This window comes from Parus major, chromosome 4 (genome assembly GCF_001522545.3).
Source record: "Parus major isolate Abel chromosome 4, Parus_major1.1, whole genome shotgun sequence".
Lineage (NCBI taxonomy): Eukaryota > Metazoa > Chordata > Aves > Passeriformes > Paridae > Parus > Parus major.
Window position 1 is genome coordinate 6935898 of NC_031771.1, and position 12450 is coordinate 6948347.

Sequence of the window (12450 nt, forward strand, 5' to 3'; positions counted from 1 at the left end):
GGTCGGCCTGACAACCAGAGCAGGACCCGACGACCTTCAGCCCCCTCTCTCGTTCCCCTTCAGCACCCAAAATAAAGCTTTCCCTTTCTTTCTTTCAACTGGGAGTTGCCACATTCCTTTTTCCAGTCACCTCACAGCCTCCTGCGGCTCAGCCCCAAATAGGGCCCCACTTCGTTGGGGCGCTCCAGCACACGTGTGTGACCCAAAGGGCTCAGCCTGCCCCACACCAACACTCAGTGTCAGATGAAGCGCTGGCCTGGAGATGCCAGCCGTGCTTCTTGACCCTCTTAAGCCAGCCAAAATCCAGAATGCTTTAAAACATTACATGGGATCGATGTACGCTGCTACAAAATTTGTCCTTTTGTCTCCCTTGGCCACCACTCTGGAACCTCACAGGATAAGGAAGGAATTAACTGAGTTTAAATTAGTAATACACTGCATGTAATGGAAAAAATATCTGGGTTTTCATCTCTTTTATGTGAGGTAGTTCTGGCACCATGAGGCTCATGGCCAGCTACTCCTATCCCTCCATCACCTCTGCTGAATATACCAGAGAATCTGTGTCTCCACACATGCACCAGTAGCTCATCTTTGAGAAGCAGCAGGGCTGACAGGTAAAGGCTTCTCTGGGGAGAATTGGGGACTTCCTCACTCACAGACTACTGTCAATATCCTGAAAAAAATACCCACACTCCTACTCTCTGCAAATGAAACACAAGACGTTTAAAAAGAATAAAAATTAACCACGTGTTGGAGCAGGGACAGGTCAGACAACCAGAGGCCTGAGAAGATTTACAAGTGACAGCTCTCAGAGAAAATTAGTTGGAAATTTCTTCTTTCTGCTATTAAAATCTCAGGCTCTTGCCATCAGACACTCAAGCTACAAGAAAAGTACTTCAGCACCAGCAGCTGACTGGGAACCTGTTTGATCCACCTCAAAGCCATCCCCTCACATGCACAATTCCTCCTCTGAGCTACACATATTTCTTTCCAACTGGAAGTGCAACTGGGTTTTGTCGCCCAGCATTTAATGTTAAATGGTGGAAGTCTTTTAAATGAAAAGGGAATGAAAACTCATAGTATCTAAAGAAAATTGGCTGCAAAACTCTTAGGTTTGCTCCATTCTAAAAGGGAACCAAGGTACCATGAGTCCTAAAAGACTCACTAACTCTCTCTCTCAAACAAGGAAAAAAGCCTAAGAGGAAAATGAGCAGACAGACTGGAATTTAATTTAGTGTTAATACAGCTTTAGAAAGGATTAGGTTAAGTTTGCAAGACACCCTTACTTTGATTCAGAGATTTGTTTGGGTTTTCCTTCAAACTCCAGAGAGCTGGCAACACATGTCTGGGTAGTGTCCTCAGGCTGGTGCAGCAGTCAGGGCAGGGCAAGAGCCAACAGCTCACGGGACGTATTAGGAAAAAGCGCCATGGCATGGGAACAGGAGGGGTGGGGTGGAGGGAGCTCTGCTCCCATCTGGGCTGGCTTGTGGGAGTAACTGTGATCAATAAACATTTACCTGAACCCAAATGTAACTCTGCACCCAGACCTGGGGTACCCAGCAGAAGAACATGGATCTGCAGGAGTCACTCTAGAGAAGGGTCACAGTGATGATGCAAGGGCTGGAGCACTTCTGCTATGGAGACGGGCTGAGAGAGCTGGGCTTGTTCAGCCTGGAGAGGGTGTCAGGGAGACTTCAGAGCCCCTCCCAGTACCTAAAGGGGACCAAACTTCTCCAATTCCTGCCATGGTTTCCGACCCCAATCCTGAATTTTCCACTGCCTTAGAGACTAGACAGGACTGCTATCCTGCTAAAATCCTGCCATGATCCCATATCACTTTGATCCTCATGCTCTCAGAATATTTTTTTTCCTTTTCAATACCCTTTAACCACACTATTTTGGGCTTTAGGGATCCCTTCAGTCAGAACAGAATGCAACAGTTTTGTGACTTTCAAAAAAGGAAAAATTTGCCCCTGGATCATTTGCACACAAAAGGATCCTTCTTCTAGCATTATGGTTTAAGAGCTTTCTTGTAACTCCCATCTGCTGTCCAAACCAAGATGCACAATCTTACTTGCCATCACACAACTATCTTTCTGGAATCCAGCACTGTAGCCATGAACACACATGGGGAAAAGCTGAAACTCCAGTTACCCCAATTACTTGTGGCTATTAATCACAGATCACCTTTTGAGCTTCAGCCTTGCCCAGAGCTACAAACAAGTTCTCTTGGTTTGAAACAGTTTAGAGGTGGGTACTCCAAAATAAGTAACTTCCCCTTGATTCCAACCAATCCCTTTCTACCACTAAGGAACAAGACTTAAGTAGATAGAAGTGAAAAAATAACAGTTTATTAACAAATAGAAATCCAGGAAATAAAAAATAAAAAAAAAAAAAGGTAAATATCTGCTAGATACCAAACTGCTAAATCTCACAAGCCCATGGGAACAAAGAGAAACATAAAATGCCAGAAATACCTGTACCCAGGTCCTAGCTCTTCTCTCAGCCTGAGAAAGTGGTTCAGTCCTCTGATGTTTTCTGCCAAGTGTCACATCAGACTGCTGAAAAACTCTACTTAAAAACTTTATGTAGTGGTACTTTTACTACCTTAAAACTGGCACAACCTTTTATTAACCTGGTGTGATGTTTACAAGACTGTTCTACCAATTAGCTGACTCTGTGGAGGTACATTACAGCCCTGTTTTCCCAAATACATCTTACTTAAAATTTAGTCAATCATTCTTGCTTTATTATCAAGGGATATTCCCCTTCAAAATAAAAATATTCAAAATTATATATATATATTTAATGTGCTCCAAAGCTTCAACCACAGACTTGAGCTGAAAGACAAATATAATGATAATGAGTTCTGTCCCTCAAACAACAAAATACAATCAACAGAAGAACGTGAATTGGAAGCTATCCATTGCATGGGAAAAAGAGTTGTATATTAAATGCAGATTGCCCTTGAGTTTCTGTATCTTTTCAATACTGGGAACACAAAACTCTCATCTGCACCACCTTCAGAGACTCAAAAGAGTTTTCTGATCAACCAACCAAGCTCTTCCAGTGGTTACACAAAAGCAGAGCACATGCTCTAACTAGAGCATGCAGGATTTGTGTTCTGAGAACACGAGCAGAGAGCTTAGAATCACCTCTGGATGGTTACAGCATCTTCTTGTCCAGCTGCACTTCCACTCCTGCATACCTACATAAATGCTGAGGAACCCAAATTTGCATCTGTCCCAAAGCCCTAAAGTGGGATTTTGTGTCAGATTCAGGACTTGACTAGGAACTCTACATGCAGCCAAAAGAACTTTTCCAGCTGTAACATTTGTTGAAACTGCTACGCTTCCATCCAAATTTTAAGTTTTGACAACTTGGCAGGTTTTGATATCAGAGGGATTTTCTCAGGAAAATTCACAGTAAACTCAAACTCTAATCCCAAACAAAGCAGCCAAACTTTCCAAAAGACTGTGAGAATTCTTCTGTTTATCCACTGCTAATTGCATTTGAAAGAAACAATGCTCACTTGAAATCAAGAACTTAATGAAAATACTGGAACAGCGTAGATGGAGCTGATATGCCTCAAAATTAGGAGATCCTGACAATACTCTCAGCACAGGGCTAAGTAAGACTGAACTAAATCACTAGAGATGATACAGAATCACAGAATAGGCTGACTTGGAAGGAAGCCACAAGGATAAATCCTAGCCCTGCACAGCAGCATCCCTAGGAGTCACACCTTGTGCCTGAGAGCATTGTCCAGACAATTCTATGTCTCATTTAGTGCTGTGACACTTCCCTGGGGAGCCTGTTCCAGTGCACAACCACTCTGGGTGAAGAACCTTTTTCCAATATCTGCCCTAAACATCCCCTGGCACAACCTCAGGCATGAACATCTGAATATTTTGTTGATATGCTAAATGTATGTGCACAAAAAATAAAGTCACAAATGCACAATTATTGTTTTTAACTCTTTTCTCAATAATATCTCTAATATCTCAAGAGGAAGGGGAAACGGTGATGTGACAAACCTGCAGCCTAAACTAACAAGTTTCCATGGCCTAGAGAAAGACAGACATATATGAGATAATATTCTGATTAACTGAAAGAACTCATTATGTTTTGTTTTGCTATCCATCAACTCTCTGATCACTACTAAATTATGAAGGATAGCATGTGAAATGTCTGTTCTATACCATACACATCAGCAGATTCTTAAGGCATCCCAACTGGACCAGATTTTATGGGTACTGCACACCTTTTATTAGTTGCCTGTGAGGTGTAGGCTCCCCATTACAGTAAACCCCTGTTCACCATTTTACCTACTGCATTTCCAAGGATCAAAACCTCCAGACCTCCAGAGTCCCTCCCCAGAATGTCACCAAGAACATGTTGTATTTTCCTGTGAAAAACACCTGGTGCCAAACACAACCTAAGGAGCAGTTTGAGCAAACTGTCTGGGAGAGGATGTTGAATGTGCACAAACACGTGCTCTGTTTTTGCAAGGGAACCAGCCAGATCCGTGCTGATGCATCAAGTACAGGAAAGTATTTGGCACCAGCCCTTAGCCCCAGAATTTATCCCCTTGTAGGCAGTGGAAAAATGTTCCATTTTTAGTTGTTCAGTTATATTGGGTCTATACACAAGTGAAGCATCCTGTCGTGTTGTGCAAAGACAGTTACCCTGTCCACTTCTCAGGTGCTTCTAGGTGTGGCAAGGCCCAGAGGACTGAACCTTTCCTTATTATACTTCAGCCCCTCTTTAACCTGAGTGGTATTTGCTGACAAGAAGGAATCTCAGGACATATGGGGTCCCTGCACTCCAAGGGCAGGCCCTGGTTGCCACTGAGCAGATCTGGGACTATGACTAGACCCTGCCACACCTAGATTCCATTAGGAATTTAGAAAGCCAAGGGGTCCTCTCATAACCTCATTACTCAATGGAGGGGTCTTTCATGCCCTTTGCATGCCTGGTCTTCATGCAAATCATTCTAAATTGGTTCTAATCAAATTTACCTCTGTATGTTTCTTTTGTGTACTAATTAACAGAGTGACCCTTGCCAAACTCTGTTAGGTCTTGCTTTCAAAAATTTATATTAAATCCTAGTTTTTTAAATACCTTTGATGGTGATTTTTTAAGTGGCCAAACCAGTCATTTGCAATGGGCTCCCACAATAGAAAAGGAAATGAAGTGGGGAAAGGATGGGAAATGCCTGAATTTTGTCTTGATGTACAAGCAAAATAAAGTCATGGGAGCTGGAAAGCACTGCAATTTCATTACCATGAAAGATGAGCAGGAAATAGTTTGCTTTAATTAGTTGGGGGGGAGGTCCCCCCAGAAATGTGTGAAACTTAAGGATGAGGAAAATAAGAAAAAATTTGAAAAGCCAAAAAAACCAGCCAGGAACAAAGACAGCAAAGAGCACCATGAGGGAAATAATGAAGCCCTCGAGGCAGAAAAAGGGTCTGAAAGCCTGAGCATCCAACAAAAGAGAGAGAGGCAAGAGCACAGTTCAGTCAAAGCTAACAGGAAAGACTAAGAGTGCTCAGACAGGATGAAGAGCCAGCAAGGTTAAAGAAAGAAATGTGCCATGGCCAGACCTCAGTGCTCAGTTCCAGCTTTAACACTCTCACTGGTATCTTTGGCAGCACTGTCAGCTTTATTTAAGTTGTGCTGTGCAGCCCCAACCTTTTGTACTCATCAAATACACTTCAGGAAAATCTTTCTATGTGTATTTGTACCTTATAACTTTAATCTAATTAGACTAAACATGTTTAATTCAACTCATTTCCAGTAAAAAATGAAATATATATGGCTCAACACACTGTGTTTTTCCTAAGTGTCAAGAATCTCCTAGCATTCAAACATCTCTACAATGAACTTTAACAAAAGATTAAAAGGGTACTTTGTAAATGCTTGGAACAAATATAAGCAGAGGGGAGACAATTTCCTTTTTTTTTTTATTAAACAACACAGCAAAGCATGAGACCTTCCAAATAATAAAACTAAATATTTATGGCCTCCCTTCTTCCCATGAAAATCTCAATGTTAAGTAAGAAAAACTTGAGCTTGTCCCAGGCACATTTCTTTTAAGCATCTCATGCAGTACAGCCAAAAAAGCACAGAAGTACTGGTTTGATAGGGGCCTTCTGACAGAAAGGTTGAAACAGCTGTTGTATTGGATAACACAGACAGTCAAGATTTAAGGTATTTGGAAATATACTGTGATGCAAATAACAAATGAAGGAAACAAAAATTTGACCTTGCTCAGCTCCCTTCAAGTCATGCTGAAGTTTTCACTCGCACAGAATGAGCTGCTTTAGCAGACACAACCCCAAGAAGGTTTCCATCCAAAAGTAGTTCAATAGAAGACAAAAAAAAACATGGAGTGGAAGCATGCCCCATCTTTACAAACAGCATCTACACTTAGAGTGTACAGGGTGGCCACCATATGTTCTTAGTATCTGAATAGCAGAATTTTTTTTGATTTAAGATGAGAAGTCCAAGACCCAGCCTTTCCTTCACCTACCCACTACAGAGCGAAGACAATCACACACAAAATCTGGCTTTTCCTGTCCCCACAACATAAGGCAGGTCAGCTGTAGCATTCAAGCTAATACCAATCAATTAAATTGCCTAAAATAAGCAAGATTACAAAGGAAAAAAAAAAATCTGTAATTATGTATGTCCAATCATCAATCCTAACTCTTCCTAAAAATTGAGACACATTGGCAGGCAGATTGTTATTTTGGCAAAACTATTCTAAATTATCATCCCATGCTTACAAAAGATAACTCTGGATATGCCTGAACTACAGATAATGATTTATGCTTTCATCAGGTACTTTCCCCCATTAATCTAAATTGCATCCAATGAAGTTCAAACAAAATCAGCTGCCAAACCATCTCTCTTCTCACCTTAATCTGTTTGCAAGGTCTGTTCAAATGACATTAGTTGGTAGCAGTCCGAGGAACATCACATTAGTATTTTTCCCTCTTTTCAGCTAGTGCAGCTAGCAGCTTTCTTAAGCAGTTTCTATTTTATAGATTTTTTTTAAAAAGTAAAAAATATACAACTCACATCAGGGAATGAAACTATTATATGAATAACTTTTGGCCTCTGATATATTTCAGATTTTAAAAAAGCTAAGCATATGTCATTTCAATGTAACTAGTATTCTTGAGGTTGGAAACAAGTTTCCCTAGGAATGGCCAATGGGAGAGGGGAAATATGAACCCTAGCCAACCAAAAAAAAAAAAATGCTTTCTAAAGAACTATTAATAAGAAATCTTAAAAGAAGGGCATTTGTCTGCCCAACTGAGTAAATATGAAGTATTTCCACCATTAATTTTTTTCATACAGTAAATCACTAAAACATAGACCAGTATCAAGAAAATACTCTGGAATCAACACATCTCTGGTCCAAAGTAAGTTGGTAAAAATAACTCAGTGATTATTCCTCTTACAAACAGGGTTATGTCTTAGTTCAGAACAAATTTTTAAATGCTCCAGCAAGGCAAACAGCCATACAAACAGCTTGTTGAATGACGTGCCAACTGAAACAAGCTCTTAATAATGTTGTGAAATTACATTATCTGACACGTTTCAAAAGCTTATTCAGGTGCTTATTGAAGCCCATAAAACCTGTAGGGAAATACAGACAGGATGACATTTCAGTCAGCTTACCATAACATTTTTCTAGTGAAATTGCATAGCAACATATTAATGCTGAAAAAAAGTGTCAGCAGTAAAAACAAATGCCAATAACCTACACACTTCCTTGAAAAGAAAAAAAAAAAAGCTACCGGTAACATACATCAGCAAATTACAAAGGCACCACAGTCTTAACAGCAGTTTAGAGCATCAAACATATGCTTTAAAAATATCACACAGCCTCCTAACTGCACTCTAAAAATGAGAGAACAAGGCAGTTTATACCACATGCCATGTGAAATCTGCATCTCACATCGTTCTGCCAATGCACAATTTGGAGTAAACTATCAAACTTTTCATTATGCTATGAACAAGGAGACAGCAAGAATTGCTGTCAGTGTAAGAGCTTTGCATAGGTGAGGAAACTCAACACAACTCATCATCAATTCACACACTGCAATGAGACATACCATTCTGCCTAGCAGGTTTCTGGTCTGAAAATCAAGCTAGAAAGAGACAGTCAGTTGCTAAAAAAGGTTCTTCTTGAACCTAACGAATTATTTCAGTGACAGAAATACCATGACAAAGTGTCCCCTTCCCCACAACTCAAGTCATCTGCAAGTCAATTCAGACCAGACTATGCTTGGAGAGTGCTTAAGGTAAAATCAGACAGGTGATAAGGGGAGAAAGCCTGTAGGAGAATGTAAATGAATGTCATGTGAATTGAAATGGAAAAAGATGGTACAATTCTTAATACCACAAGTGAAACACAAAAGACAACACCATTCAAGATGCGTGAAGTACCAAATCGTGCTGGTTTAGTCATCTGTTTTCCATAGCTTAGTAACAGTCATCCATATATTCTTTTCACACCCAAAAAATGCCACTGCAGTTGCACCAAAAGGATTGTCAGATCTAGATGCTTAGTGAATCACATTTGGAAAAATGCAAGCAGAATAAGCACTTAACCATCTGAAATTTTATTATTCTGAGCTCTCTCAAACATGCAGTGCACTTTTCCAAACCTACTTCCCAACCCATTCTTTACCCGTTGTACAATTTCCCAGGAGCAGCATCTGTTGCCTTGACTAAGAAAAAAGAAATATGACTGAAAGAAACCAGCCAGAGATGAAAGTTAACTGTCTTTGATAGTTACATCCCTTGGACACATACAAACAGCAATATGATCTCCTTGCTGCACTTTATAAGGGGTCTTTATAGTCCCCTTTTCTTCATTTTTAGAACTCACTTGTACTATTTTCTAGCAGTGCCTGATCCTTACACTCAGCACAAATGGATTAACACCACTTAGGGCAAACTCACAGCAGTACTGATATCTTAGGTTGCAAGCTGCCTAGCTCTGAAGGAAACTATGTGAAAATCATAGCGCATTTCTGAATTTATTCCCTAAGTTTTTTAATTTATCCCCTAAAGTGATACAGCCAAACCAGTGAAAAACATTTTCACATAGTCTAATAAACACCTGTTTGTTTGTAATCAAGACTTTCAAGTATCTTCCATTTAGAGCAAAAGACTTTATTTGTTAACAACAAAGGAAGCACAGCATGAACAGAACACCATTCAGCAACAAACTAAAAGAGGCAAGGTTTGAGTGCCCACAAGCCAGTTTGAATCCTGCCTGGATATAAAGCTGTGCCCACGAAAGGCAGTGGGCAACAGACTGAAGCAAGAAAGTGTTGGGATCAAAACACTGGAGTCTGTGAGTCCACAGCCAACATAATTTTCTTGCCTTGGCCATGATACAGCAGAGGTTACCAGAGACAGAAATGAGGAGAACAGAGGAAAGAGAATATCTGAACAAAGAAAAACAAGTGAAAAAAGAACTTCCTGTTCTAGAGGGATATAAACAATTTGCCTTTGGATATCAGTGGTGGCCATCAAATAGGTAATTGTGATAATTATATTCTTAGGCAAAAAAATAGAAGCCTCATACAGGTAGCAGAACTAAGCCCCAAATATTCTGCCTACCACATTTCTGAGGACCTATAGATCTTAATTACAACGCACCTGAAAAGATATGCAGTCCCAGAGAAAAAGTCACACCTCTTCATGAAAAAAAAAAAAGAAAAAAAAGAAGTCTTCATTTTCTGCCAGCATTCATGACATCAGTGCTAAAGTGAACAAGCACCAGCCTGTGCCACCTTTGCTTGGCTGCCACTTGTGTTCTCACACTCCCTTAGACAGAAGTGATGACATGAAGACTAAATCTGAGTTGCAGGGCAATTCAGCAAGAATACCAGATTCTTTGAAAAAAGCATGTAATGTGGCAAGTAGATCTGGATTTTTTTCAAGCCCCCATCTCAATCTCACTAACTTTGGTTTAGTTCAGATAAATAAGAATTCTGAAAAGGGGGATATTTAGTAAAATCTCCAAATTTGTAAAAGCTCCTGTCGTGCTTTTAAAGCACCAACTAAAAATTACTAGAAAACTTACTTATTTCTTGCTGAGAGATATGGATTAGAGCAAGAGCAAAACAGGCTTAAAACTCAAAAGGAATAAAGAAAGTTTATTTACCAAACTACAAGAATAAGAACACCAAAATAAACTTTCAGAAAACCCTTTTATCCCCCACTACCCACCATTCCCTTGTTCACATGACAACATAGAGACAAAAAGCTTTGGAACTTTGGTGTTTAAAACAGTCTCAATTCCTGCTAGAGTCTTTTTATCAGTCTTTGTAGAGAAACAGAAGTCTTCTTCTGCTAATTTATGGAGTTTCTCACAAGAAAACTATTTTTGTTATAGTTTTCTATTTCTCTGATGCCAGCTGCCCGGAAATCTGCCAGCAGATTTTCTCCTCCCATTTCACATCACTTTGAGGTGTGTATGGGCCATGAGTCTAGGGATGGCATTTTTAAGGATGAGTTATTCAAAGGCAAAAGTCTTCTTCATCTGTCTTTGTGAGCTTTGCTGGAAAACAGTTTTCTCATTGCCCTCAAGGCCTCAAATCTTCGCTCCACTCTGTTCCAGCACCTCACTGTATCACAATTACTCTACTTTTTGCTCAAAATCCACACTTTGAACACTCCATTCCTTCCAATATGCTGTCATGAATTAAAGGAGTTTTTTTCAGAACATTATTGTCCATCTCCATAGCTTTAACAGAAAAATATTTCAGCTTATAAAGCATCTCCTTAGTCTCTCTTCCCCATCTAAAACTTAACTCTTTTCTTCACTGTCTTTGATGTTTTTTTATGATGTCTTCTTCATGTTGATTGTGTCTCTCTCTGTCTCTCTGGGAAAAAGGAGTAATCTGTACATTTTATCTAGGTAGTGAAAGAACTAAAGTCTTGGAAAAGCTGCAGGAGTTCATGGTGCCAGGTTTCAGTCCGGCAGCAGAAACTACAAACTAAACCAGGCCGGCCGGCTCCATTTCTCCGCCCCCCCGCCCTCTGCAGCCTTGTCCGGCCTGGAGCGGGGGGGAGAAGGCCAAGACAGAGCCTTGTTACCTTTTCAGAAGCCAGAAACACAAAGAACAAGAGAACCCTGGCTTTACACCTTAAGGGGGTGTTCACAAGTTGATCTCACTTTTCAATGGTCAAAACTGCTCAATGGTCAAAAATGGTCAATTCTTAGAAATGACCGATAATTGGTCAAGAGGAAAGACTCCCATCAGCCACCAGCAGCTTCAACTTCCTTAGCTCTCACAACTATCTTAAAGGTAAAGTCACCCCATGACAGCTCCAAAAGTTTTTTATTTAATATTAGTTTTCTAAAGTAGATATTCAACATGCCTTCAAAAGGAAAACAGAGGATTTAAATACTATATAAAAATCTTGCTTTGTGAACATAGTTAATGCTCAACAGAGATCACTTACTTCCATACCTTCCAAAAGATATCAACAGTGAACAAATGTCATGAATCTCAAAATATTCTCTGATACTAATAAATCTCTAAATGGCCATGATCCATTCTTTAGCCAAATGAACTTCAGCAAACAGATTGTAGAATTCTGTTAAACAGGAATAAAATATTGATTGTAAATTGAGGAAGGTCTTTTCTTAAAGAAGACCAGATGTACAGCCAAATGGAATTACAGATCTAATACTGTCAGAAATTCCTTAACTCTCATCCACTCCTCTACCCACATGAAAATGTATCATGTTTACAAAGGGAAAAAAAAAAATTACAGACATTATCAGATTTCTTTATTTTTTTTTTTAACTTGGAAGGGAGGATTCCAGCCTGCACCTGTACTACCAATTTGGCTTACAAATGAATCCCTGTGTTATTCACACTCACATCCACTGGTTTGTTTCTCAGAGCACTTTAATGCAGACATGGCTGGACTCACCCATATCTGTGGAGAGCCAGCAAGGCTATGAAGCTTCTCAGATTCTGATGGTAGATCCCACAAACAGCAAAAGAGTTGTCAGATCTGCTCTCAGTTTATTTGGGCTTTTAATAGAGGTTGAGTGGGAGTTAGCAAAGGAAAAGAAAAGAAAACAAAGCAACCAAACAACCAGGAAATGGTTGTACCAATTTAACTAAATGCATGATTAGGTGTTGCAAGTTAATGTTATACCTCTGTCTCAGAAGTGTCCAGTTAGGACATGGGAAGCACAAGAAAAAGTTTGATTTCTACCCACTTACTGTTTCACAGAACATCTTTGGGAAATGATTTAGCATAGTTTAGAGATTGACTAAATCCCCACTGGAGCAGTAAGGCTGTTTCAAGGTGCAAGGAACATTTCTTTCCTAGCAAAGTGAAAATAAAATATGTACATATATATTTAACTTTCACGTACTTTGGCTGTCTTGAAGCTTC